This window comes from Anas platyrhynchos, chromosome 1 (genome assembly GCF_047663525.1).
Source record: "Anas platyrhynchos isolate ZD024472 breed Pekin duck chromosome 1, IASCAAS_PekinDuck_T2T, whole genome shotgun sequence".
Taxonomy (NCBI): domain Eukaryota; kingdom Metazoa; phylum Chordata; class Aves; order Anseriformes; family Anatidae; genus Anas; species Anas platyrhynchos.
This window is the reverse complement of record NC_092587.1, coordinates 105,098,383-105,124,851: the sequence shown is the minus strand read 5'-3', so window position 1 is coordinate 105,124,851 and position 26,469 is coordinate 105,098,383. Positions and strand designations below refer to the sequence as shown.

At 35.3% G+C, this 26,469-nt stretch overlaps 1 long non-coding RNA gene across 1 annotated transcript; it reads left to right on the top strand.

Annotated features, from left to right (window-relative positions):
- Positions 1 to 6,409: 6,409 nt before the first annotated feature.
- Positions 6,410 to 18,484, top strand: LOC110352582 (uncharacterized). The gene is made up of 3 exons (XR_002401751.4): positions 6,410 to 6,501; positions 12,889 to 12,917; positions 17,639 to 18,484. It is a non-coding gene; the product is annotated as an uncharacterized lncRNA (long non-coding RNA).
- The last annotated feature ends 7,985 nt before the right edge of the window (positions 18,485 to 26,469 follow it).

Below are 26,469 nucleotides of genomic sequence, written 5' to 3'. Positions count from 1 at the left end.
CAGGAGCTGTGAGGGGACAGAACCAGGACAGCTGACCTGAACTGGCCAAAGGGGTATTCCATACCATATGATGTCATGCTGAGCAATTAACATAGGGGAGCTGGATTTGGCTCGGGGATAGGCTGGGCGTCAGTCAGTGGGTGGTGAGCAATTGCATTGTGCATCACTTTTTTTGTACACATTATTAGTACCAGTACTATTATCATTATTATTTTCTTTTATTTTATCTTCTAATAAACTGTCTTTATCTCAACCCAGAAGCTTTTTTTTTTTTTTTTTTTTTCCAATTGTCTCCCCCATCTCAGAAATGGAGAGGGGAGTGTGAGTGAACAGCTGTGTGGTGCCTAGCTACTGTCTGGGTTGAACTAGAACACCATGGCTGTTTCCCTCTGCTGTTCCTTCATTCTCACACTTTTTTTTTTGGCTCTCATGGGCCCTTTCCATGGGTTGTAGCCCTTCACAATAAACCTCCTTCAACATGGGGTCTCCATGGACTGCAGTTTCTTCAAGAGCCTCTCTACAGGTTGTATTTCCCTTCAGAAATACCTATCTGTTCCACTGTGATCCTATCCATGGGCTGCAAGAAGATACCTTTTCCAATGGTCTCTCTGTGGGCTGAAGGGGAATATTGGCTCAGGAACTTGGGTCACCACATTCCCGCTCTCCTCCTCTCCCCTTGCTGTCTGTACAGCGCCGCTCCTCACACCGCTCCCCTCACCGTCCCCTTGCCATGCGGTGTTTGCCCTCCCTTCCCCAGGATGCCCCCGAGGTGAGGCGCCGCCATCTTGGCTGCGGGGCCCAGCTGTGCCCTGCAGTGGGGCTTTTGGGGCTGGATGGGGCCAGCACAGGGCAACCACAGCATCACCTCATGAGCAGCTGTGCCATGCCCCTAATGCCAGAACACTGATACCTATGCCCAGTAGAGCCTTCTAAAAAGTTAGGGTATCTCTGCGTACATTGCCCAGTTTGCCAGACTGTGCGAGCCGTCTCCATTGATAGCATGATTTCACTGTCACATGTCTGAAAAAACAGAATTATGGACTTGAAATCTTATGGGATTTCTTTCAAAAATATTTTTTGTATGATCGCTCTTGTAATGTTCTCCCTGAAAGTTGTCTACATGTGATTAGTTTAAGTGAAACAAACATTTGAGTAGTAACGGGTGAGGGGAACTAAACTGACATAGGCTCAATTTTGAAATGGTAATCTATCTTCAGTATGATAGAGAAACCGATATTTTTATTTTGATGTAGCAATTTGGATGTAGCAATAACATTTGACAAATAGACAGATTTTCAGAAAACTTTAGGGACTCCAATAATGCATTTATTTGCCTTTAACAATCAGATTAGTCACTCAACCTGTCAGAGATGGGCATATAATCAGTGCTAGGCCATCAAACTTCAATAATCACCAAACTCAAAAACAAACAAACAAACAAAAACTATGGATGACTTTTTATTCTATTCACTTGAAGGTGCATTGTCTAATGTACCCGTTACAGCTGTATTTCTTCAGCAGACCATCAGTGGAAAATTTTGTGATTAACATTTTCTCTGATAAGTCACTCGCGTGGACTGATAAATTGCTTACAATCACTTACTGATATTCCATTGCTGTTTTCTTTTACAAATGTTACTTTCCCACTGTTTGCCATCTGTTTTTTTTTTCCTTGCTCAAAATAAAGAATGTAGAATAGTTTGAAGAGGGTTTGCTGTTATTTTTTTTGTCGTTGTTTTAATTCTTTTTCCACTTGCATGTCCCTTTTTACCTTTGAAGGTATTAATATTTTTATTTTTTTTCATTAAATGTTTGTTGGAATATAGTCATTATTAACTTGTTATGTTTATGACTAGTTGTTCTAGGTCACACATTGCTTGAAGCAGACCTCTATTAACATGTAAATTGCAATTTTACACCAGTGGCCTCTTTAAAGTCAAAGGGGAAATAAATTTTTTAGATTAGAGTTAGAAGGTTACCATACCGAAAGGGATAACAAATCAAATAGAGTGTGTTTATATCACTATGTTTGCATGAAGATTATGAATGGATTTCTTTATCCTCAATAGGATACTACATTTAAAACTATAAAGTTCTTCCAGGTGATAATGCTTTCTATAATACTTATTTTTCTATTTTTCTCCTGGCCATTGTTTAGCCTTTCTGTTCTTCATAAAGTATGTGTTTGGACTGAGTTTGAGGTCTTTGTTGTGAAGGGAGCTGTGTCATGTAATCACAATGTAATATTATGCAATCAAAAACATGGCTTAATGAATTTGAGTTAAATCTTTTGTTCATGCAGTTAATATCCTCACTCTAATTTCTGGTCTATTGCATTGAAATCTTACTGACATTCATGGTTGTGTCAACATAATCCCTTAACTTTACCTGTTTATTTTAATCAGTGTTATGGGGGTTTATGATTTTTATTCAGAGAAAGTAATCACCTACTTTTTCAGCCTTTGCTTTACTAGCCAACATTTGACAAATTTTTTCTGGTAACAGTGGGTGGGATGACCACTCTCCTTGCTATCTGAACTCTGCTCTTGCATTTTCGAACACTGCAACAAGTTGAGCCTGGTGTAATATAAACATCTCACCATGTATATCACTCTTGATGATCTTACAGATTGTTTTTAAACACGTACTGCTCTCATGTTGTTAATCCATATTCAGCACCATTCCTTTACTCAAAAACTTCCATACAAAATAACACCAAGGAACTATTTTAATTACTGGACAATATGGGTGGGCAATGTCAGCTGAGGAAATTTGTGTAGCTGCTTCCAAGAGAAATCAGTTTGGAATCACAGCGGCTGAGCATCTGGTCATCTGCCTTAAAAATGCTGTACCATCCCAGGATTGACATCTCTGGAAACAAAGATATCAAGACTGTCTGAGCTCTGTACCCAATGACATTCTGTCTATGTTTACACACATATATATTAGACTTTACAGAGTTTGTGTTTTGTCTTGTAGACCTCAGAGTACATAAAATTGTGTGGTTTTCAGGTAGGTAATTAAATTTCTTTTTAGGCAAATAGGAAGAAGAAGAGAACAGGCTAACAAAATGTTTTTATTTATGATATATTTGGAATGTAAATGCCTTGAAAATGAGATGTGCAGTATTTGGATCCAGTAACTGGATCAATCTCTTCAAGGAAGATGACACATTTTATTTTACTTCCATCTCTGTTGAGTAGATCATAGAATTTGAACATCATTACTATAAGAAGTGAAAATAACAGTACGGAAGATTGGGCTTGTCAATATGGAATATTCCAATATGGTATTGGATTTGTCAAATGCAAGCATAGACTTACAGTCCTGTGAAAATGCCTCATGATCAGCATGTTTTTTTATATTGATGTTGCTAATACAGTATTAACCATACTTTTTGTCCATTTTCATATTAATGAAGTGAAAGATGAGAATTCATTAATACCATGTCTCTTCATCCAGATGTCACAATCCAATTAAGTCTTCTTCACTGAAAGGATATTTATATGTGTATTCATGCTAACAAATGAATTTCATGTGCTCCTGGGTAGTGCCCATGGCTACTGGTAGTTAAGGTCCTGTGTGTGGTCCAGATGACAAAACCTACAAATTCAGGAGAATTCTCATAACCTCCCATCAAATGCACAGAGCAAGCTACCTGTTGCAGGTAGGTTGCTCTGTGCATTTGATGGGAGGTTATGAGGATTCAAAAAATCCTCATTTTTTTGAAAGGATACACCTTTTCAAAAGAGACTTGTTAGTATCAAATCACAGAATCACAGAATTGTCTTGATACCCAAATCACTTGGCTGTTATTACTTTTGGATAGTAGTTTTAAAATATATTTACAGCTTGAATCTACAATTTCAAAGGAGACTGATGCATTTCCATATTTAAAAATCAGTCCTAAAACAGATAGATCATTCCATTTTTTTTTCTTTTAAATTCTACAGAATTTCTATATACAATAAAATGAACATTACAAACCATATTACTGAGCTACTGACTAAAAGCAGATTATTTGTGCGTATTAAAATATCTTGTTCTTGAGTATTTTGTATTGGATTCCAGACAGGGGCATCTCAAAGATTAATATTGGAATGCTGTAGAAGATGTCATTATACCCATAAGGGTTTATTTATTTATTTATTCCCAAAATAATATTGCTTTTATAAATAAAGACCTCAGCTCTTATAAGGAAATGGATTGTTCCAAAAACAAAAACAAAAAACAAAAACAAACAAATAGAAGATTTCGTTCTAACTATGGTTATCATCTCTCAGAATAAAAGATTTTGGTTTGTAAGCAATAAAAATCATGAGTACTATTACATTAGCTTCATTTTCTTCTCTCCTTATCCAAACCTGGCAATTGTGTTAGACTCAGAGAGATCCCAGCTGTACATGTAAATTTTTCTTGCTAAACTACATTAAACAACAAATGCATTAAACAACAAATTACATTACATTTTTACATTATCAATCGTAACCAAAACAAATGCTTTTAAATTCTTGAAAATGTATCAGTGATTGAAGAACTAGGAAAAAAAAATGTTTCTTCATTATTTTAGTGGCAATAAAAATAGTTGCATAGTAATACATAGGGTAATTCTACCATGGTTTTGACTTTTAGATTTATAAAATTAGTCTTTCACTTTATTTTCTGTACTTTGAAGCACTAATATTAAATGCTTTTTAAATACAAGTTAACTGTACTTCTTTGGAGAAGTATAAATTTTTCAGATAGCTCAGTCTGAAAAAAGCTGATCTACATTAGTTTAATTCTTTGATATGAGTTTCTTGACATATTTATTATTCCTCAGGAAATGGGTGGGAACAGGTATGCAGAAAACAGTAGAACTTTTGCTGTCAGAAATATTGACACATTCATAAAATGAATGTGTCAGTACTTTGATGTCTACACAGGAATACATGTGATCCTATTCTGATTCACACTTGAATAAGAAACATGCCATAAATTAAGTTCAAATCCAAATATAAACATTATTTTCTTGTCCATATTTTTCATTAGGTTGTCCTAAAACTCTCTTGAATATAAGTAGTTGAGATTGTCACCTCTGATTTTCGTATGAACTGAAGGGATAGCAAAATTGGAGTCAGTCAGTGGAAACCTGTATGATATGTGTCTACACATATTTGCAGCTAGATGTATTCAGCCTTTTGCTATTTCAGAAAACTCTCAAGCATCATCGTCATGAGGAAATCCCTTGCATCAGCTATTTTAAGAAGTTATCTTCCTTAGCCAGACTGTCTACTTGTCCAGACTGCACGGACAGCATGTTTTAGTCTTCATACAGTGGCTACTACAAGGACTTTTTTTTGTGCACTTTAATTTCACTTGTACATTTATTAGTACTATATTATTGTCAAAAAAATCTGTGATGAATTCTTTGTGGAAATACTGATTACTTTTAAACATATGCCATGTTATTGTATTCTTAGGAGATATAATTATAAGACCTTGTTGTTAAGCTTGGAACTGACAAGATTTAAGAGCTCTTTTTGAAATTCTAGGGTACTTCTGTCAGTGGACCTGCAATAATGTAAATAGTGCCAAATAGATCATTCACCTTAGCAGTTTGGTAAGTAGCTGGCAAAATGTCAAAATGAAATCCTGCAGATTTCATTTTTCTATAGGATTGAAGATAAAGTTTTGATGATGTAAAGTCATTATGCAGAAGGTAGATATAAAAATCAGCACACTTCTGTGTATTAAATTTTAATAAATCAAGTTTGCCAATGAGCACTATAATTTTACTCTGTCCAGTATTTCAAGTTGTGTGTAACTACTTTATTTGTTGGCTTGAATTAGATATGGATCTCGAGCTACAGCTTGAATTAGAGCTCTGTCTGAATGCATGTGGCTGGGAAAATAAACAAACAAACAAACAAACAAATAAATAAAAAGTCTATGTTTGCTGCAAACCCAGCTCTAAAGAAATTCTATGCTAGTTCCACTGCACAAAAATATCATGGTAAGCGTCAGACTATTTGGTATACATATAATAAAAAATATTAAAATATATTAAGAATGTATTTAGGAGTCTAAGAGAAAGAATGCCAATGGCATTCAAATATTTTATTTTTTTTACTATAACATTTCCTTCTCTTTTTTGAGCTTGCATGTAACTTAATCTTTATTATTATTTGTTTACATTATTTGCAATAGAAAAAAAAAGTCAAAAATAACATCAGCTAAGTATGAACCTCATGTTTCTTCAAGGTTTTGCTTTTCATTCATCCTCTGAAGCCAAGAAATAGAAAAGCTTCTAGAAACGGAAGCTGATTGTATTCTAAATCGATTCTTATCTGTCAGATGCTTTAGTTAATCAGTGCCAATCATTAACACTTGTTTTCAGATGCTGTCCTACTCGAGTGCTCAGACTTTGCATTTTGACAACTCAGGTGTGTAGTAGTTAGACTATATGTTCTATTCTGAAAGTGACCTTGAATCTTCAGTGTATAGCAAGAATCAGCCTCAGTAAGTTAAAGTATCTGCATTTTTTTTTCCCTGAAATGATATATTTAGTATATCAGTATTCACTTCTGTTTTATGGGGCCAAACCCTTGTTGGGCCTAGGTGATATATTGCTGTTATAAATTGGAGATCAATGAAACTCCATTAGAGGTTTTGTGATAAATCAGTGTTTATTTAATAATTCAAGTTGTAATTGTCTTTCTTCAGGATATCAAGAGAGTTAGGGAGTGTACTAGCATGTTGGGGGAGGAAAGAAAGAATGTATTAGAAAAATCAGATTTCTTTCAAACGATTAATCTTTCTAAAGCTGCAAGTTCCATCCAACTCATAATGCAGCTACCAGCAACAATGTGAGTTCCAGAAAGAATAATTTGTGAAAGATAAAACATTCTACAGTGATTTTACAAAGGGAGATTTCTGCTTGTTATGTATAAAAATGAAATATTCTCTTTCATTTTATTAAAAAAGAAATCAGCTTTTTTGTATGTAAACATCTTTTCCTCCGTGTTCATTCAAATTCATATCAAATGGTACAGCAGGCTCACTTTATTACTCAAATAAGTATATATAACTCTTTTCTAAATCCTGTCAGATGAAAATAGCTATATTCTAAATAACTACTATATTGATTTAAATGCCAATATAAATGTTTAGGAGCCAACGTTAACTGATAACCTATCCTGCTGTTTAAATTACATGTATATTAGATGCTTAAAATTTGGTAACATTACTGTGAAAGTTATCTTCATATGAATACTAAGTTGTCTCAGGTTACTTAATGAGTAATGACTATGCCTTGGACTTAGAACGCACATTCTTTAGTCCTTCATTGATTATACATTAATACATACAGACCTTTTTAGAAAATAACCTTTTCCTCTTTAGGTAGCAGATCAGTTTCAACACTTCTTAAGAGAATACAGTGAATTGCATCTGGAACATTATTCCAGGTGGTATTTTTTATTTGATATAGTGTCTGGGAAGTGAATACACAAAAATGTGTATTCCAAAGGGCAGATAAGATCGAGTAACCAAGTCTATTCATAGTGACATACCTCAGACTTTCAAAGGATGGAGAGATTAATCTTGGATATGTTATCATTATAAAAATTCATGAGAAATCATTTAGATCTGTTCCAAAGCAGGTTGTTCTAGATGAGTTCTTCACTGTATGATTTATGTTTTTCAACTTTTCAATCTGCCCCTTTTCTTCTTTTATGTAGTTTACATCTTGCCCTTGAGATGTGATTTAACGTGCAGCATTTACATGCATTTAATGCAGCATTAAGGTTGTTCCGTACTATGCATAAGTATTAGCTTATTAGTATTAGTATTAGCTATGTCTAATACATCCTGAAAGATTGTTTACTTCAGATGAGAGCAAGAAATAAAAAACTAAATAGGCCCAGTATTGATTTTTTATGATAATGATAATATAATATTTGAATATGATAATGAAATTTGATATTGAAATTTGTTTTAATTATATTTGGAATTTACCTCAGCTTTTTTTTCCATGTAAGGAAGAATGGACACTTTTATATACTTTTATACATAACATAGTATAATGTATATACTATTAAATTAAAACTACTTTTTTTGTGTGTTTTGTACTTGTTATTTTTACTGTTACTGGGATTTGATCTTCAATTCAGAATTTAACAGTAGCTAAACTTGCCTTCAGGAAATATTTAATATATCTACCCTTAAACAAACAAACAAAACCCACAAACATAATAAAATTGAAGTAAGATTGTATAAGATGTCAGTCTTTATTGAATACTAAAAGAGTTACTCAGAATAAGGTTGTAGTCTTCCATGAGGTATATTGTAGAGTTTCTTCTTTATTTTAGATTTAAGAAGTTTTTAACACCACTGACATATTTTTTCGCCCTCTGGAAACCCAACCTCTATTATGATAATCGAGTATATTTACAGGTGTTAGTGGTTATTCTACACAAACAATGCAATGTTTACCTGCCTGAATCTAACTTGAAGTGACTTTGTGACCTTCATATTCTTTCTCAAAGATAAGCAAATTGGGAAAAAGCTTAGCATTAAATGTGAATTCACTGTTATCCCTAAAATAGAAAATAAGTTTATTGTTTGAAACACCTACTTGTGACTGCGACCAGAACTCTTGCCAAAATGTCAGTTATCCAGTTCTCAGCTAGAAAGTGATCTCCATTGGAGTCCTACAATGAAAAAAAAAAAATAATAATAATTTTCAGCACTGAACATGTTCCAAACCCAAATTTTACCATAAAAATTACTGGATTTAGTAAGATGCATGTTCATCCATAGATGTCTATACAAAAACATCAGACTTGCAATGAAAAATCTAGAAAATCTTCGTGATACATATTATTTCCTTCAGCTCTAATATCTGTGTTTTTCTGTATTCCTGTAGCTTAAAAATTATGCCTTCAAATTTGAAATAATTATTTTGGTGAAAACGTGTCATTACTAATATGAGTAAGCCCAGCTTATTTGAACATTTTTATACTTAAAAAAATAAACATTTAAATATATATAAAATCAGTTTAATTGGCATGGATTTCATTGCAAGTCTACGTACTTTTGCTGTTAATGAAGCATAATGATTAGCAAAGTATTTCCCAGTTTTCTGAATGTGAGCCAAAAATTTCAATGAGAGTCAAAAAATAAGACTCTCTGGACTTGAGCACATCTACACTGAATGCTTTATAGGGAGTTTAAGCATGCAGGGATTACGTGTGCCAGGTTAATTTTGGAGTGTGAAGAGGTATGTGGCACATTAGGAGCTGTTAAATTTGAAGATAACTTCCTCAAAGTTTGAGCAACTCCCTTGACATTTCAAGAATAAACAAGAGTCAATAGAATGTTCTAGGGGTTGGTATCTGTTTTTAAAACCTCAGTTTGAAAACTCCTCAATAAAATGATATATTTTCAGGTAAAAATGACTTTGAGTATCGCTGCACCTTTGCTGAGATTCTGTTTATCTTCTATTATAAGACACTTCAATTGTATGTGCACAAGTACCCACAGTCTGAGGGGAGGAAAAAAAAAAAAAAAAAAAGGTGGGGTGGGGTGGGACTAGAGTTCAACACAAGCATTTTTTGTGTTATTCTTCACTGACTAGAAATCCCAGAAAATTGGGGATTCAAGGACAAGATGAACCTGGAAATTGGGGTTCAAGGACAAGAGGAACTAACTGCCAGTAGTAAAAGAAGATTCTGTCAGGGATATGTTGAGAAATCCCAAAGCAAGTGTGCTTTGTTAAAGTGTGCTTTGATACATGTAATTTCCTTCCCTATGGAAATGACTGAAGATTTGGGTGAAGTTAGGCCAGTAGATGTTGTCTACCTTAATTTTAGCAAAGTTTCTGATGTTTCACCCAAGATGGAACAGCAGAGTCAAGATAAAGGGAAAAACTGGCTGAAACAGTATTGTGAAAGGGTAGATAGAGGCTAATGATTTGTCATTTACCTGGAGGATGTTTACAAATGGAGGAGTGCATGGATCTGCCTTGGGACCTGTCCGATATCTTATGATCTTATGTTGACATGGAAGAGCAGATAGAAGTCAATGTCAATCCCTTTTTTTTTTTTTTTTTGGATGACAGCACACTGGGGAAGCAATTCATATTGCTTCAGGAGGACAGGGCTGGGTTCCTTTCTATTAAGTGGGACCTGGAGGAATAGGCCAACAGGAAACGTAACATTCGGCAAGGAAAGATAAAATGTCCTGCCATAGGGAAGGGGAAACCTTTGGTGGTGATTTCAGTCTCGTTCTTGATTGGGCAGGGAGCAGCTTTGTGACAAAGGCCCTAAGGATGGTCAGTTGAGCAGGAATCAGTAGTGCAGGGATACAGGTTGAAAGCATCTTCAATAGCAGGCATGTAGGCTGTGGATTGAGGGAAGTGATTATTCCCCTTTATTCCCCTTGTACTAGTTCTTTGGTTTGCAGTTCTGCTTCAAGAATTATACTCTTAAGAATGCACAAGAATGACTTGAGGTAACTTTTTTTTTTCTGTAGGTGAAAGGCTGTAGATGAAAGGCTCTTTCTATCTCTATGCTTTTTTACCACTCTCATCAATAACTACAGAATAGCTGTTTTAATAAAAAATATATATTTCATCAGAGAAAATAGAAAATCTATCAAGATATATATTTAGATAATTGCAATGTCTTAGTGTCATCTGGCACTACAGAGATTTGTGCACTCTTCTCACCAGTCACTTACTCTCCATATACTGTCCCTCAGGGGTCAGTCTTGGTGCCCTTCAACATCTTTATCAATGACATAGACAATGGAATCAAGTGCAACCTCAACAAGTTTGCAGATGACACCAAGATGAGCAACACAATAGAAGGAAGGGATGCCATCCAAAGGGACCTGAACAGGCTGGAGGAGTGGGCCCATGAGAACCTAATGAGGTTCAACAAGGCCAAGTGCAAGGTGTTGCACCTGGGCTGGGGCAATCCCAGATATTTATATAGACTGGGAGAAGAAGAACTGTGGTGAAGGACTTGGGGCTCCTGCTCTACAAGAAGCTGGACATGAGCCAGCAGTACATGCTTACTGCCCGGAAGGCCAACTATGTCCTGGGCTGCATTAAAAAGGGGGTGGCCAGTAGGGAGAAGGAGGTGACTGTCTCCCTCTATTCTGGTCTTGTGAAACCCTACCTTGAATACGGCATGCAGGCCTGGGACCCCCAGCACAAGAAGGATGTGGAGCTCTTTTAATGGGTCCAGAGGAGGTCCACTAAGATGATCAGAGGTACCTCTCATATGCAGAAAGATTGAGGGAACTGGGCTTGTTTAGCTTGGAGAAGAGACGACTCCAGGGAGACTTCATTGCGGCCTTCCAGTACTTGAAGAGAGCGTATAAAAAGGAGGGGGAATGCCTGTTTACATGTATTGATAGTGATAGGACAGGTGGGAATGGTTTTAAACTAAGACATGGCAGATTTAGTTTAGAAATTAGGAGAAAGAATTTCCCTCAGAGGATGGTGAGGCACTGGAAGAGGTTGCCCAGAGAGGTTGCGGATGCCCCATCCCTGGAGGCATTCAAGACCAGGCTGGATGCGCCTCTGGGCAGCCTGCTCTAGTGGTTGGCAACCAGAGCAGGGGGTTGAAACTAGATGATCTTGAAGGTCCTTTGCAACCCAGGCCATTCTATGATTCTATGATATATCCCCCATAGCACAACTCTACAATATTTTCCTGATTTTTATAAATTATTTTCATAGTACATTATCTGTCTTTGTTTCCAAATTCCCAATATTTCTTCAAGTGATTTTTTTTTTTTTTTTTTCACTGAAATCCTCTCACTAGGTGTTTGAAAGTAAATTATGGTCTGTGATTTCTGTCTCTTTATCATTCTTGATCATAGCTTGAATCTTTGGATGTTTATTTTTCTTTTCTTTGTTTTTACACCATAGTTGTTTATACTTTGCCTAACTTCTGCCAAATCCATCAGACATTGGTTCCATGTCATTCATGCATAGGTTAAAATGTCAAAAACCACATGGAATAAAAACATAAGTATTGCTTTCCATCACAGTCCATCAGAAAAGCCAGTATGCAGATAAGCCAATATTTAATCTTCTCATTATCATAAAATACAATATAATACAATATATAAAATATTCCATTTAATTACACTAGCTGCTTTACTGGGATGCCTCCCTGGGATATCTGCTGACTTAGTCCAGTGAATAGCAGTGGCTGAGGCTTAATTGGAACACTATTATCATAAATCTCTTGATCCCTTTTTATTTTTAATGGCTACCACTATGACTAATATCACCTGATTAAACACTGCTTAATTAGGTGTTAAAAATTATGATGTTTTTATATCTGATGCCATAGGTGCCAAGTAGTAATGGTAAGGAAAACCCTTAACAAGCAAAGACCTCACAGCTAGTGGGAACAACCTGTGCTCACACTATTTTAATTACAGCAGTCCTTTCCCTGAAATTAAAAGTTCCGTATAGGTGTTGGATTTGACAGTATCAATGATTAGTAAGTGAGGGTTCAGATTCATGTTCTGAGCCAACAGAAAGTGCACAAGAAGTACCAGTTATTTTTAGTTCCTGTGTATATGTGGAAGAGAAGTCAGGATAACTAAGAACTTGCAATGTCTTTCAGATTGACCAGAATGGTAGTAGTCACGTTCAAAGAAGGGCAGTTTGGATGAGATATTTATGTTACTCCTAAGGAAGTAGTTGTTAGCTACTGTGTGCTACCAAGACAGTACTTACCCTGCTATCCTGTTCTGGTCCCTCTCTGGTCCATGGGGATAACCTTTGAGTTGTATTCAGTAATTGTATCAATATGTTTTCTGATTTCTTGGATAAATAAGAAAATGCATATTGATAATTAGTGTGAAAATCTTGTCTTACAGAATACCTTTAGAAGCTGATAGTACTAAAGGTAAGAAAACATTTCAGTTACATCTTTGTTGTATTGGTTTTCATAGATCTCTGTATAAATCCACCCTGCCAGGAGGATGGTTAGTCTATTATTGTAACGAGATAGAGTAGTCTCAATGATATGGTGGAATACAACTCTTGGAGTTGCCAGAATCTCATTAATTTGTCCATGTATGTATTTGCGTATATAGTAGTCACATACATGTATGTGCACATATGATCATTTTAAAGAGTTAGGTTACACAACATCTTATGAAGCATTCAAGCAACATTTGTGGTGAAGTCAAAAACATTTGATGCTACATTGAATCAAACTTCTTTGTCTGGTGTTGTCTTTGAAGTACCTAAATACGTTATGGAATGCAGTTTTAGCTCTGTGGAACATATGCTTTTTTAATCCACTTAGTGTTTTTAGGAGACATTAATAAAGAGCGACTCCTGTGAAATTTGTATTGAGCTTTTCTAACTTATTGTGTTCTAATAATGTAAGAACTAAAGAAAAGTCTGAACTTCCTGGAATTCATCTGAAAATGTATTATAAAATAACTTGGGTATTGCCTTTTATTCTTTCTTTTTCCTTTTTGAAAGTTGCAAAATAAGGCTGCATTGATGAGGTAAATCCTGCTGCCTATTTATAAATTTTGCAAATATGTATCTGTATATTCCTAACTTTATTCTTTTGATGACAATTGAATAGATGAGCAAAAGGTTTTCTAGATCCGATTTAAAAGTTTTAATAAAACCCAATTATAGTTTATCACAAGCAAAATTTTCTGTGCAAAACAACAGGTTTAGGAGATATTTTGATCTTTCAGCAGAACCTGAAAAAGGAAGCATTTTAAAATCATTATTTTGAAGATGGGGAAGCTATTAAGACAGTATTTGCAGCACTTTGTTGTAATGATAAAGGTCATACATCTGTATTTCAAGAAGGCTTTATATGATTGGAAGATGAATATAAATTTTATCTTTTCATGAAAAAGAAGTTTGATGCTGTAATCTGAAGTAAAAAGAAGTGACTTTCTAAAACGCTGGGTTCATTATTTTCTTGGAGTTGATGTAACAATCTGACCTCCCATCTCTCTCCACCGTTACCTGTGTTGCATTATGAACTGGAACTAAAAATTTTATTTGGTAATAGAATAAAAAGAAAATAATAATAATAATAAAAACTTTTACAACTATATAAAAAGCCTATGTGTGTACATCTTTCTAAGTGTGCTTTGAAAAGAGAGAGACATTTACTCAAGCACCTCAGGCCTGAAAAGTTTTTTGGAGAAAAAAAAAAAAAAAAAAAAAAAAAAAGAGAGAGAGAAATTAAGTGAATTAAATGAATAAATGATGTATAACACCTGTATCTTCTCAGACTAGCCTTAACTAAACAATGTATAGAGTTAAGGTATATTGACAAAGCAGGAGCTTTAACATTTTAATTTACCAGAATAAGTGCAAATTCTTGACTGAGAGTCAAAGAAGAGGTGAATGGTTAAACATTGATGTTTTCAATCTGTTTGTACTTACTGGTACCTTGAAGGACGTTTGATAATTACTGTTACTTTTTTTTTTTTTTTGTGACTGCCTAGTGAATGTTCTTGTGAAATTTTTCTCTCTGTTTAAAGACTTTCAGCTCTCTACTAAAAAAACAAACAAACAAACAAAAAACACCAAAACAAACAACAACAACAAAAAAACATAGACTACTGTTTCATGAGAAAAATAAGATTTTCTGGAATCTGGGACCTCTTTTTGATTGAGTAGTTGAGTATTACCATGAGCAACACAAACAGTTATGATGAAATCTTTTAGGCTGCATGTTTAGTTTTATTTTCTCTTTGGATTAGTACATTGGTATGTTCCTATAGTTACCTCAAGAAGGTAACTATAGCAAATGACTAGAGAAGTGACAAAGCATCAGAAATCCCATCTGCCAAGATAGAAGCCACCCACTCAGTTGTGAAACTCAGCCCCCAGCAGTTGCTGTGACACTGAATGGATGTTTTTTTTAGAAGTTTAAGTTTAATAATGCTTTTTTTTGGGGGGGGGGTTGGAATGGCTCCAGGTGCTGTTACTATTGCTGTCTTCTCAGAGGCTGACTGAAGAAAACAAATTTTTGAAAGGAGGAGCGAGCACTCTCACCTATTGTTCTGCAAGAACTATTATAGAGAGTATAAATTATTTTTGTTGGCTGTTAGCTTTATTTTTATTTATTTATTTATTTATTTTGCTGTTAAGTAAACTATATTTCAATTATGTAAGTGATATTTCAATGAAAAAAAAAAAAAGAAATTAAAAAAAAAAAAGAGTAAGCCCTGTGATTTCTACGATTTTAAGGCTGTAAAAATACTATGCTTGTTTTCCAGTAGTTGCCCCAGTGGTATCACATCTCCAGTTTGATAAATGCACAGTCTCAGTTTGTAGCTGTTAAAACAGTATTTCAAAGAAATTGTGTGAAGCACCATGTCAGTGCTCTGAGATGTAGGGACATCTAATATTGAGTACTGGAAAACTGCTGCTCCAGATCATCTGCAATTTGTTTCGAAATTGATAAAAATTTGCTGAACTGGTGATAACAAAAACTCAGAATTCCGGTCTCCGAGTTGGTGTTTTTTATCATGAAACTCTGTTTAACTGAAAAAAATATCTTTCCAGATCTACTTGAAGCCAGTTCAACAGATCCATATAATAAGCAGTATCTTTAGTTTGCCTATTTTGCTAAATTTACTTATGGTAATCCTAATACACCTTAAGTACATCTGCATCAAGAGCACAGACACATTTAAATGATGAATCTCATCTAAACAAAAGTTGCTTTTTTGATATGATTTCTTTCTCTGATTTGATCTGGGTATAATTTCTGGATATACCAGAGCATTAAGACTACTTAAAAGTTTGTTAAGATAAAATTAGTAGCCTCTACAGTGCAAATGTATTTGCATTTATTTAAAAAACACATTTTAACACATTTTAATAGGGATTCCACTAATCCTACTTTTTTTACAGACAAAAAATTCAGACCAATGCAGGGCCAAATTTCATCACTGGCAGAAATAATACAGATTTCCAAAAACTGCATGTCCAATTCTTTCATAACAAAAAATTAAATCTTATATTATAATTGTAATACATAAAAAATGCCATAAAAACTAGTTTTTTGAAAGTTAATAATGTTTTATTTATCTATCCATGTCTGTCTATTGACTAGAGTTTTGTTCCTTCCATAAAAATTATCCTTGCCAACAAAGTGGCGTTTTTTTTTGTTGTTGTTGTTTTGTTTGTTTGTTTGTTTTTGTTTGTTTGCTTGTTTTGTTTTTGTTTTGTTTTGTTTTTCTCTTGTTTTCTCTTTTAATTTTAGTGTTTCTGTACTGAGGGATTTTTCTCGAAAATTTTCCAGGAAAGTCATTATTAGCAAGAGATTCATATAAAAAGGAAAAAAATAAAAAGAAAAAAAAAAAGGAGAGAAAAAAATATTTAGGATAGAAAAAAAATCATAATGTTGTGCTTGGAAGTGGAAGATCAAGTATTGTAGGGTGGGATGCCTTCCTTTAGGAAGTAGAATCTTTCCTTTTCAGCTTCTTACTGAAAAGTTAAAATTCATGACTGAGTAGGTGTAGGCCAGAATATTCACTGTTAGTTTTCAGTGCCTTTCAATCTTTTCTTTCACTTCTGGTGGTTCTGTGAAGATTCCTTATCTCCAAGTTCTTATGTAGGCTTGACAAAATAGATCTTTCAGTGAAAAATATGTTGAGCTTATATTGCCTGAAATTAATTCAAACTATATCTATGCAACTGTAATAAAAATAATTGAAACCATAATGGATAATAATAAGAAAAACAAAGACATATTAAAAGTTAAAAACTAGCTTTGGTATATACTGAGGATTTACAGTACAGAAATACATAATATTTTAATATGAATTTGTAAAATAAATATTTGATGTGGATGCAGTTTCATATTGGTTGCACCCAATGAATACACACATTAGAATAAATAGCACATTATAGATGTATTCTGCTTTTTAATTTCATGAGAGTTCCATTTTAAAATGCAATAACCCAAAGGTCAGCCACAGAAAATAATTAGTAGCAATTGCACCAAATGATTAACTCAAATTTACTAGTTTTTAGAGCTTGTCTTAATGTCAAGCATAGTGCTGGAGAACCAATAATACTAATTGAATTATGGTTCTAAAGTAATTAGAATTTCAGAATAAACAACATTATTTTGTGTATGTATGACTGTGTTGCTGGAGATTGTAAGCTCTACTTCATTAATTAATAAAGAACCCATATGTTCTGTTTTTAGTGGTGCTGGAGGCTGAAGTATTTTGTTTACCAAGGCATAAATCTTTCATAATGGTTTACCTCTACAAGCACATGAAGGATATGCATCATTTTTATGACTTCCTTCATCCACAAGATCTTTTTAAAATTATAATTTAATATCAGCATTTGTATATTACGTCTAACACAAAATGTGAATGGAAAGCAGATTAAAATATTTTAGCAAATGGAGTCATTGCTCATAATATTTGAGCTTTATCCTGAATATATTAAAATGTTGAGGTATTCTGGCTTTGGCTGGGATAGAGTTAATTTTATTCCCAGTAGTTGATATGGTGCAGTGTTTTTGATTTGTAATGGGAATATATTGTTGATAACACACTGATGTTTTAGGTGTTGCAGAGCAATTCTTACACAGGACTTTTCTACTTCTCACACTAGGACACAGCTAGGACAGGTTACACAGGCTGACCCAGGGATGTCCCACGCCACATGAGGCTCTGTTCAGCAATAAAAGGGGGAGGAAAGAAGGAGGAACTGGAGGGTCATTTGGTATGATTGAGTTTGTCTTCCCAAGTAACCACTACTGAACCCTGCTTTCCTGGAAACCTTTGAGCATCTGCTTGCTGATGGGAAGTGAAATAATTCCTTTACTTCGTTTTGCTTGCACACACAGCTTTCACTTTACTTAGTAAACTGTTTTTATCTCAGTCCACAAGTTAATAAACTTCTACCTTTCCAATTCTTCATCCCACTAAGGGGAAGTAATCAAGTACCTGTGTGGGGGCTCCATCGCCTACCAGGATTAAACCACTGCATGAGGTCAAGTCATTAATCAATAATTTAAATTGGAGAAAAAATAGACAAAACTACTGACTAATGAACTCTCCCTCTTTGTATTATCTTTGCTGTCATTTAAATATGTATGTATCTGTAAATCTAGATGAAAACTTTGATGAAGATCTTTTCAGATCTACTGGCTCCTGATAAATGATTATGTACTCTTTCCTGATTAGTGTCTTTTATCTTCAAATAAATCTTAAACCCTAATGCACACACAGGTCTACTCATTCCTGATCTAATCCTAATTAATAAGTTATTAACCTTAACTTTTGTCACACTTCTGTTTCCCAAAACCACATTATTCTTGTTAGTGGCAGGATTGTCCAGTTATTGTGCTTTAAATCAAAATTACTTTAAAACTTTTGGACATATTTAGAAAAATTATTTTCTGGATTCACTAAATTTTTGAAGTATTTTGCTCTAAATAGTGGGCTTTTTTGTAAAGAAGGGCAAACTTGTATCTCTTCACACTAAACTAACTAGGATATGTTAAGAAAAATAGCATGGATCTGCCATTCCTTTGTATGATGTAAGCTCTTATCCATTCATTTCTTATTGCTAACTAATCTTTTATTGTATTTTTTGAAAGAAGCATATGTGTAAATCATTCACCAGAGATTATCATACAAATAACTTGAGATCCTTGCCATCTTTGAATCAAATCATGGTTTGGTAGCATCAGACATGTGGGTAACATTGGGCTCTGTATGTGTTCCCAAGTACTATAGTCATTCTGTTTATGAAGAATCATGTACTAATAAATGTGTTTTTAATACAAAATTCTCAAAACTGCCCTTTGATACTCGATATATTAGCAGAGGAAGAACAGGACTATAATCAGCATATTTTATTCACTGTTTTTGTTGTTGTTATTTCTGGCAGGCTTTCAGTAATGAGAAAAATATTATAGATTGAAGATACATACAGGCATTTGCCATTCACTTTATTGTAATTATTACATTATTATTAGGCAATGCCTTTATCACTGTATGGAAATCATGCTGAATACTAACACAACCCTTGGTTATTGCATGCTACACTGAATATCTCCTTCATCTGTCTATAATTACTATATATATTTGGACAAATTGAGTTGCTTATATTCTACTTGCTGTATGCTCTCTTTGTGCATGTGGAATGATTTTATGAGCAGTAGTATTTATTCTTTATTTATTTGTTTACTTATATGAGAAACCTCATGTTCATAAAATGTTTCAGATCAACTTTTTTCAGTTGGAATTAATAAATATCCAAACTGGAAAGTATGTGACTTTTTTTAAAACCCAATTCAATATTTTCATTTTCTTAAGAGCCTTAAGAAACATCTTAACACAGCTGTGTCTCTAAATTAAGATAATGGCTTCCTTCAGAAGCCATTTCTTTGTAGCCTAGGACATATGTAGGAAGCCAAAGCCACAACAGTTCAAGCAGTTAAAGTCTTGATAAATCAGATGTCACCAGTTTTTCTTCTTTTCTATTGTTTTCCAAAGTCTATTTATTCCTTCTAATATAGCAACATATATTTTGTGCAAGACTTCTTTTTTTTTTTTTTTCCCTTTAATTGCTCAAGACTTTCTAGAAAGATGTCTGACTGCCTTAAGTCTCTATGGTGTTTTCTTCCTAATTTTACAGTTTGCCTCTTGTTAACCCAGGTAAAGATCATAATATTCAAGATAATTACATGCCAGATATTTCCTCTAAATTCCTGGCCTACATATATATATATATTATTTTTTTTCCTGCCAGATGGTTGTGATAATGAAACAAAACAAAACAAACAACAACAAAAACAAAACAAAACAACAACAACAAAAACACTGGGATGTTGCAATAAATATTTGGGTATAATGCTAGTAAACTATTTTGTTCATCTTTCTTGACATGCAGCTACAAAGAATCACCTCTGAGACACATTAGCCAGTTGTGGTCACACTACATTTTCCTGAAAGATGATAGTCTTGAGTTATCGTTAATACTGTGTCACTGTTATTCAAGGTTTTTATAGCAGTCACTGGATATGAGAGTCATCTGAAATGTCTCTGAAGTCAAATTTCACAGTTTATGCATTAAAAAACAGTAACAATAAAACCTCTCTTTCTGTACTTCGCTCACTTCTGCATGCAGACTATTAATGTAAAAGAAACTTTTCTCTCTAAAAGACTTTGGTGAAAAATTACCTTTCAACCAAGCTTTGTAACTTTTTTTTCTTCTTATTTTGCTTGGAAAATTATTGTGAAATTACTACTGAAGCTGATTTTGTTACTTCTACGTACTTCTGTAAATAGGTGTTACATGCATCAAAATGCTTGACATCAAGCTAGCTGAGCTCAGTAAAAAGTAACTAATCTTGGTGCAACAAATAATATATATTCCCTGATGTGATGGAAATGGCTTGTGAAGACTGCTGTGGTAAAACACACTATTCTTGCAAGCATATCTTTAAAGCACAGAAATCTGAAGCATTTTATAATTTTAAAATTGTCATAATAAAGTGATGGCCCATCCCTGTGCATTGTTATGCTTCCAAAGGCAGAGGTTCCTGTACCATGTCAGAACTCTGGGCATGGATGTTTCCCCCAACAGTGCCATCATCTTCACTATTGCTTTCTAACTTATGTGGTTGGCACCACCAGTCACACCCCAGGCCAATCTCTGTCTTTCTTGACATCTAAAGCCAGTTAGTTGTTATTAACTGGGGTACTATCACCTCCTGGTTATCTGTCATTCCCCAAATGTGTCACAAGGATGAGAAACTGTTAACAGTTCAGCTGTGCTTCTTTACTATATGCACCTAACCCCACAGAGAAGAGTAGCTGTAGGCCAGAGCTAATTGGTAAACTGTCCCCAAAACAATAATCTGTGTTTGATTTGTTTTCTTGGTGCATAATAGCACTACCTACTAAATTAAAGCTGTGCATATATAGTGAAAGTCTCACCTGTCTGATACACATTTCACCCCAGGATAAGACCTGTTTTCTTTATGAGGCTATTCATCTCACAAGGTCAGTCTTAAAGTAACATAGGTCATTTTAGGTACTAGGACACAGAATTTCAGCCTTTGAATTTTATACAGAGATTATGTTCTGTCTGACACTCATTTGAAAATGTGTCAGGGTAGAGAAGTGTATATAAAAGAAGAAAATTTCCATTATACACTATCTGTTCTGAGCTACCCATCTAGCAGAGGTGAGAAGTTTTAAACCTGGATGCTTAACACAGGTTTATGGCTTCACATTCCTGTATCATTTCTAAACTGGCTGGGATAGTCTAGTCAGTAAAGCCAACATATTTATTTTATATACATAAACCTCCAAATATCCTATGTTATATTTTATATTTATGTTTATAATTATATTTGCATTTATATTTTACATATATTTATATTTTATTTTTATTTATTTTTATATTTATATTTTTTAACACCTATCACCATATTGATAAACATTCTTTGGAACCATTTTGATGGCGGGGTAAGAACAGGAGTTGGCCTTTTGACCTCAACACTTCTGTTTCCAACCAATTTTAAAAATGAACAAAACCAAAAAAGCAAGACTCCTGCCACTAGGCTAATAATTCCCTGAAAAGACATGTAAGAGGGAATGTGAGTAAACCATAAACTTTGCAAAGAGACCCCTGTTGCTCTGCCATGTTGTAGCTCTCATGGCTGCACGTAGGCTGCATGCCTACTTTCATGTACAAGGGCTCCTATCTGAACCTGGAAGGCATCAGACCTTTTAGTCCTACTTTCTTAGCACCAATAACCTCTGATTTATTAATTCTATTATCAGTTCCATTCTCGGTAGCATATTTTCAGTTCACCAAGGTTTGGGCAGAAAAATGAATGCATACAGTTTCAAACTTGCCCATTTTTCACTTGTTTGATCTTTTTGTTCCAATATTCTTCTGCCTTTGTAAATCTGTGATCCTCTCTCATTTTTATTTATTTTTTAACCAGTTTCCCAATCCACTCATTCTTTCTTCCCCTTGTTGATAGCTTTGATCCTACAGTTATATCTCTTTTCTGCTGTTTAAACAAAGCTTCTTTCTTCTCATTCAAATAGATTCTGCCTTCTACCCACCTCAGTAATCTTCATTTTGATTATGACTCCCTTATGACTCCCTTTCACACCTTCTTCTCTTTTCCATGCTTTGGGAAAGTACCCATAGGTTTATTGTTCCACTCACTTCATGACTCTGCGTTGTCACTCTTTTCATCCTTATCCCATAATACTCTGTTTTCCCCCATTGTTTTCATTTCTTCCAGGATGTTTATCATCATCTTTTAACACCATCTTTTAAACACCAAATCTGTTTTAAATCACTACATCTGTGTTAAATCTGCACATACTTTTCTTTTCTGTCTCTACCTTTTGCAGCACAGAGAGAGAGAGAGGAAAAAAAAAAAAAAAAGGAATAGCTGAATAGCAGCAGAAGTTTGGGGAAGAGAAACGTTTGTGAGAAGAGGTTTCCAATGGTGTAAACTGAAATGTCAGACACTGAAAATACCATATAGATGTCCTTATTTCAGAAGTTGTACTATCATCTATTTTCTACTCTGTTGCTTATCCAGACTGCTAAATTGGTATTCATGAATCATAGTATAATTAGAATTAACCTATAGTATACCTTTGTTCAGTTTTCAGTGTGATTTTTCTACCATATCTGAATGCAAATAGAGATGCAAATATTTTGTTTCATTTTCTGTTTTGTGCTGTAGAAAACACTGTTTTCTAAGTATTAGACTATTTAGAGAGTCACTGTGACTTAGTGACAGATTGTCACTGTGGTTTACAGTAAAAATAACAGATACTTTGCAATTGGTTAGTGAAATTTCCTGGTATTTCAGGAGTCTAGAGCATGAAAATGTCCTTCATCTTCCTTGGAATACTGAAGATGTGTTTTTTGTTGTGAATTTCTCCTCAAGAAACTGGACATGAACAGCATTCTCCTCAAGAAACTGGCTGCTCTTGGCTTGCACTGGCGCACGCTTCATTGGGTTAGAAACTGGCTGGATAGCCGGGCCCAAAGAGTCGTGGTAAATGGAGTCAAGTCCAGCTGGAGGCTGGTCACTAGTGGTGTTCCCCAGGGCTTGGTGCTGGGGCCAGTCCTCTTTAATATCTTCATCAATGATCTGGACGAAGGCATTGAGTGCACCCTCAGTAAGTTTGCAGATGACACCAAGTTAGGTGCATGTGTCGATCTGCTCGAGGGTAGGAAGGCTCTGCAGGAGGATCTGGATAGGCTGCACCGATGGGCTGAGGTCAACTGCATGAAGTTCAACAAGGCCAAGTGCCGGGTCCTGCACCTGGGACGCAATAACCCCAAGCAGAGCTACAGGCTGGGAGATGAGTGGTTGGAGAGCTGCCAGGCAGAGAAGGACCTGGGAGTGATGGTGGACAGTCGGCTGAATATGAGCCAGCAGTGTGCTCAGGTAGCCAAGAAGGCCAACGGCATCCTGGCTTGTATCAGAAACAGTGTGACCAGCAGGGCTAGGGAGGTGATTGTCCCCCTGTACTCGGCTCTGGTGAGGCTGCACCTCTAGTACTGTGTTCAGTTTTGGGCCCCTCGCTACAAGAAGGACATCGAGGTGCTCGAAAGAGTCTAGAGAAGGGCAACAAAGCTGGTGAGGGGCCTGGAGAACAAGTCCTACGAGGAGTGGCTGAGGGAGCTGGGGTTGTTCAGTCTGGAGAAAAGGAGGCTCAGGGGCGACCTTATTGCTCTCTACAGATACCTTAAAGGAGGCTGTAGTGAGGTGGGGGTTGGCCTGTTCTCCCACATGCCTGGTGACAGGACGAGGGGGAATGGGCTTAAGTTGCACCAGGGGAGTTTTAGGTTGGATCTTAGGAAGAACTTCTTTACCGAAAGGGTTGTTAGACATTGGAACAGGCTGCCCAGGGAAGTGGTGGAGTCACCATCCCTGGAAGTCTTTAAAAGATGTTTAGATGTAGGGCTTAGGGATATGGTTTAGTGGGGACTGTTAGCGTTAGGTCAGAGGTTGGACTCGATGATCTTGATGTCTCTTCCAACCTAGAAATTCTGTGATTCTGTGATTCTGTGATTTTAGGGTAGGTTTAAACTGTGCTAAACAATGTTGGGAAATAATTTGTGGCATGTGATGAAGTTGGTTGTGGAGTAGATGTTCCATGAAAAATACCTGTTACCTGGCAATGAGCTTCCCTTCACAGATTGCTTTCAGGCTAAAATGGGTCACATGTTTGAGATCTCCAGGTTTAGATTACTTCAATGCATATTATATCAGAATGAATTTTCTGTAAAAGTTCTGGACAGTAAATAGCTCTCCTGTTGCAGAGTACAGCACTGAGTACATTGAGAGGTCAGTTCTTCTGTACAGAAATCTCTAGGATGCCTCATTGTTGAGGGATATTTTGAAACAGCAAAAATCCCATGGCTTGCTGTAGCTGAGCAAACCAAGCTACCAGGGCAACTATTAGAAGTTCCCATGACAGTGTTCCCACATAGCCCAATTGAGGAATTCAGAAAAATATTGTTACCAGTAGCTGGCTTCAAGGACAAGGTCTATGTGACTGCTAATCACAAGGGGGTTGTTTTATTGCAGGTGGGGTTGTTTTCTTGTAGTTGTTTGTCTGAGTGCTTTTGACCAATAATCTTGTGTGAGACACTATCCACCCCTGTTAAGTTCACTATAAAAGTTAGGCTATTCGGGCAATAAAATGGAGCATGATCTGACTCTACTGGTGTCTGTAGTGCTTTCGGCCGTGCTTCCTGCGACACCTCATTAATTGAACAAAAGAAAGAACAGTTCACCAGGCATAAGAATGGAACAAAAATCTGTAAGTAATGAGATTTTTTATATTCAAAATGTTCAGTTCTTATCCTTTCTCTTTCTAAGTTTGTTTACTGTGCCACTTATGAATAAAGATGAGACATTTGTGAGAGGGTTCATATAAACTACAGCTTCATTAATGTATCTTGAAGATTTACTCAGCAAGAAATCAAGTAGTGCAGGCTGGGTTTTTTTTGTTTGTTTGTTTTTGTTTTTGTTTTTTTTTCAATCATTTCTATTTGAAGGTTGCTATTGAATTTTCCTTTTCAAGTTGTGTTAGACAGTGGTCCTCTGTGTCTTGTGCTGGTGGCATACACCTCTAACTTATCTCTGTATTTGAAATTAACCCAGCAAGAACTGCTTTCCAGTGCTTTCTATTTTTAGCCCAATTTTCCATCTGCCCTGTCAAGCTGAGTGGTTGTATAAACAATGATATGTTTTCCCAGCTTGGCTTTGATTCTCAATTAAAACACAAATACAAGGCAAAAAGCATACTTACTCATTTTTATGTATCCTGAATGTTCATGCATTTGAAGTATAAATTTTCTATACTGTTTTCTACAAGTAGGCAAATATAAATTATTGGTTCCTATAGTTTCTGAAGTAGCATAACTGCATAAATCTGAAATCTGCTTGTAGAATGAAGATGTTGATAAATGTTGGCAGGAATAGCCAGCCTATATTTATATATATATTTGAAATCTTTCTGCAAATAGGAAGAACCAGGGAAATGGTAGATTTACTAAAACCTTCAATCGACAATGGAGTAGCTCATCCAAATGTACATTTTCAGGTTGCATGGTTTGAAGAAATAGTGACTTGCTTTTGCATCTAAATTTTTGTTTTTACCCAGTTGAAAAATCTCCCACATTCAAAGGGAGATTTTTAAGAGAATTATAAATATTAGTTTTTTGCGTTTTTTGCCTTTTTTTTTTTTTTTTTTTTTTTGCCACTTTTTCTTACTGTACTTTGCTGTTTGAAAATATGAACAAAATGAAAGTAAGTGAAGAAGAATTCAAGCACAAAAATGTGTCTGCCATTTCTGTTTGTCAAGTGAAGGCCATCATTAATTCTTTGGTTTCTCTTTAACATTGCACATATTCTTGATAGCTCATGAGTTACAAACTTTACATCCTTTGATCTGCTATTCTTCTCAGGTTCTTTGCTAGAAACCACTCGAGAACACCCATCTTCAGAGTCAGCCAGTAGGAAATGTGGTGCTGTCAGGACCATGTAGAGCAACTGAAAGGGCTGATTGAGAGAGGTGCCCTTTGGGCAATAAGCAGTCTACCTGTCACTCAGCATGACTGTGGCTGCCAGGAGTGCCAGAGAACTCATTACAAACAGACTTGCTGGCAATCAAAGCTGTGTTGGAGTTCTTCAAAGCAGACTGGTTGTGTGCAGAGCCTATTACAGATAGTGTAGTTAGGGCAGATAGTAAATATAATTGCTGAAAAAGGATGATAGGGTACTCAGAACAGTACTGAGACCAGTGGTGCCAAAAAGCCGTTCAATTTCAGTAATTATGCTCAGAAAAAAAGTGAAAAAGTAAAGAAAACCAAGTTCAGAAAATGTTAGGTATGCAGTGAATAAATAAATATTGTAATATTACTGTAATATTGTA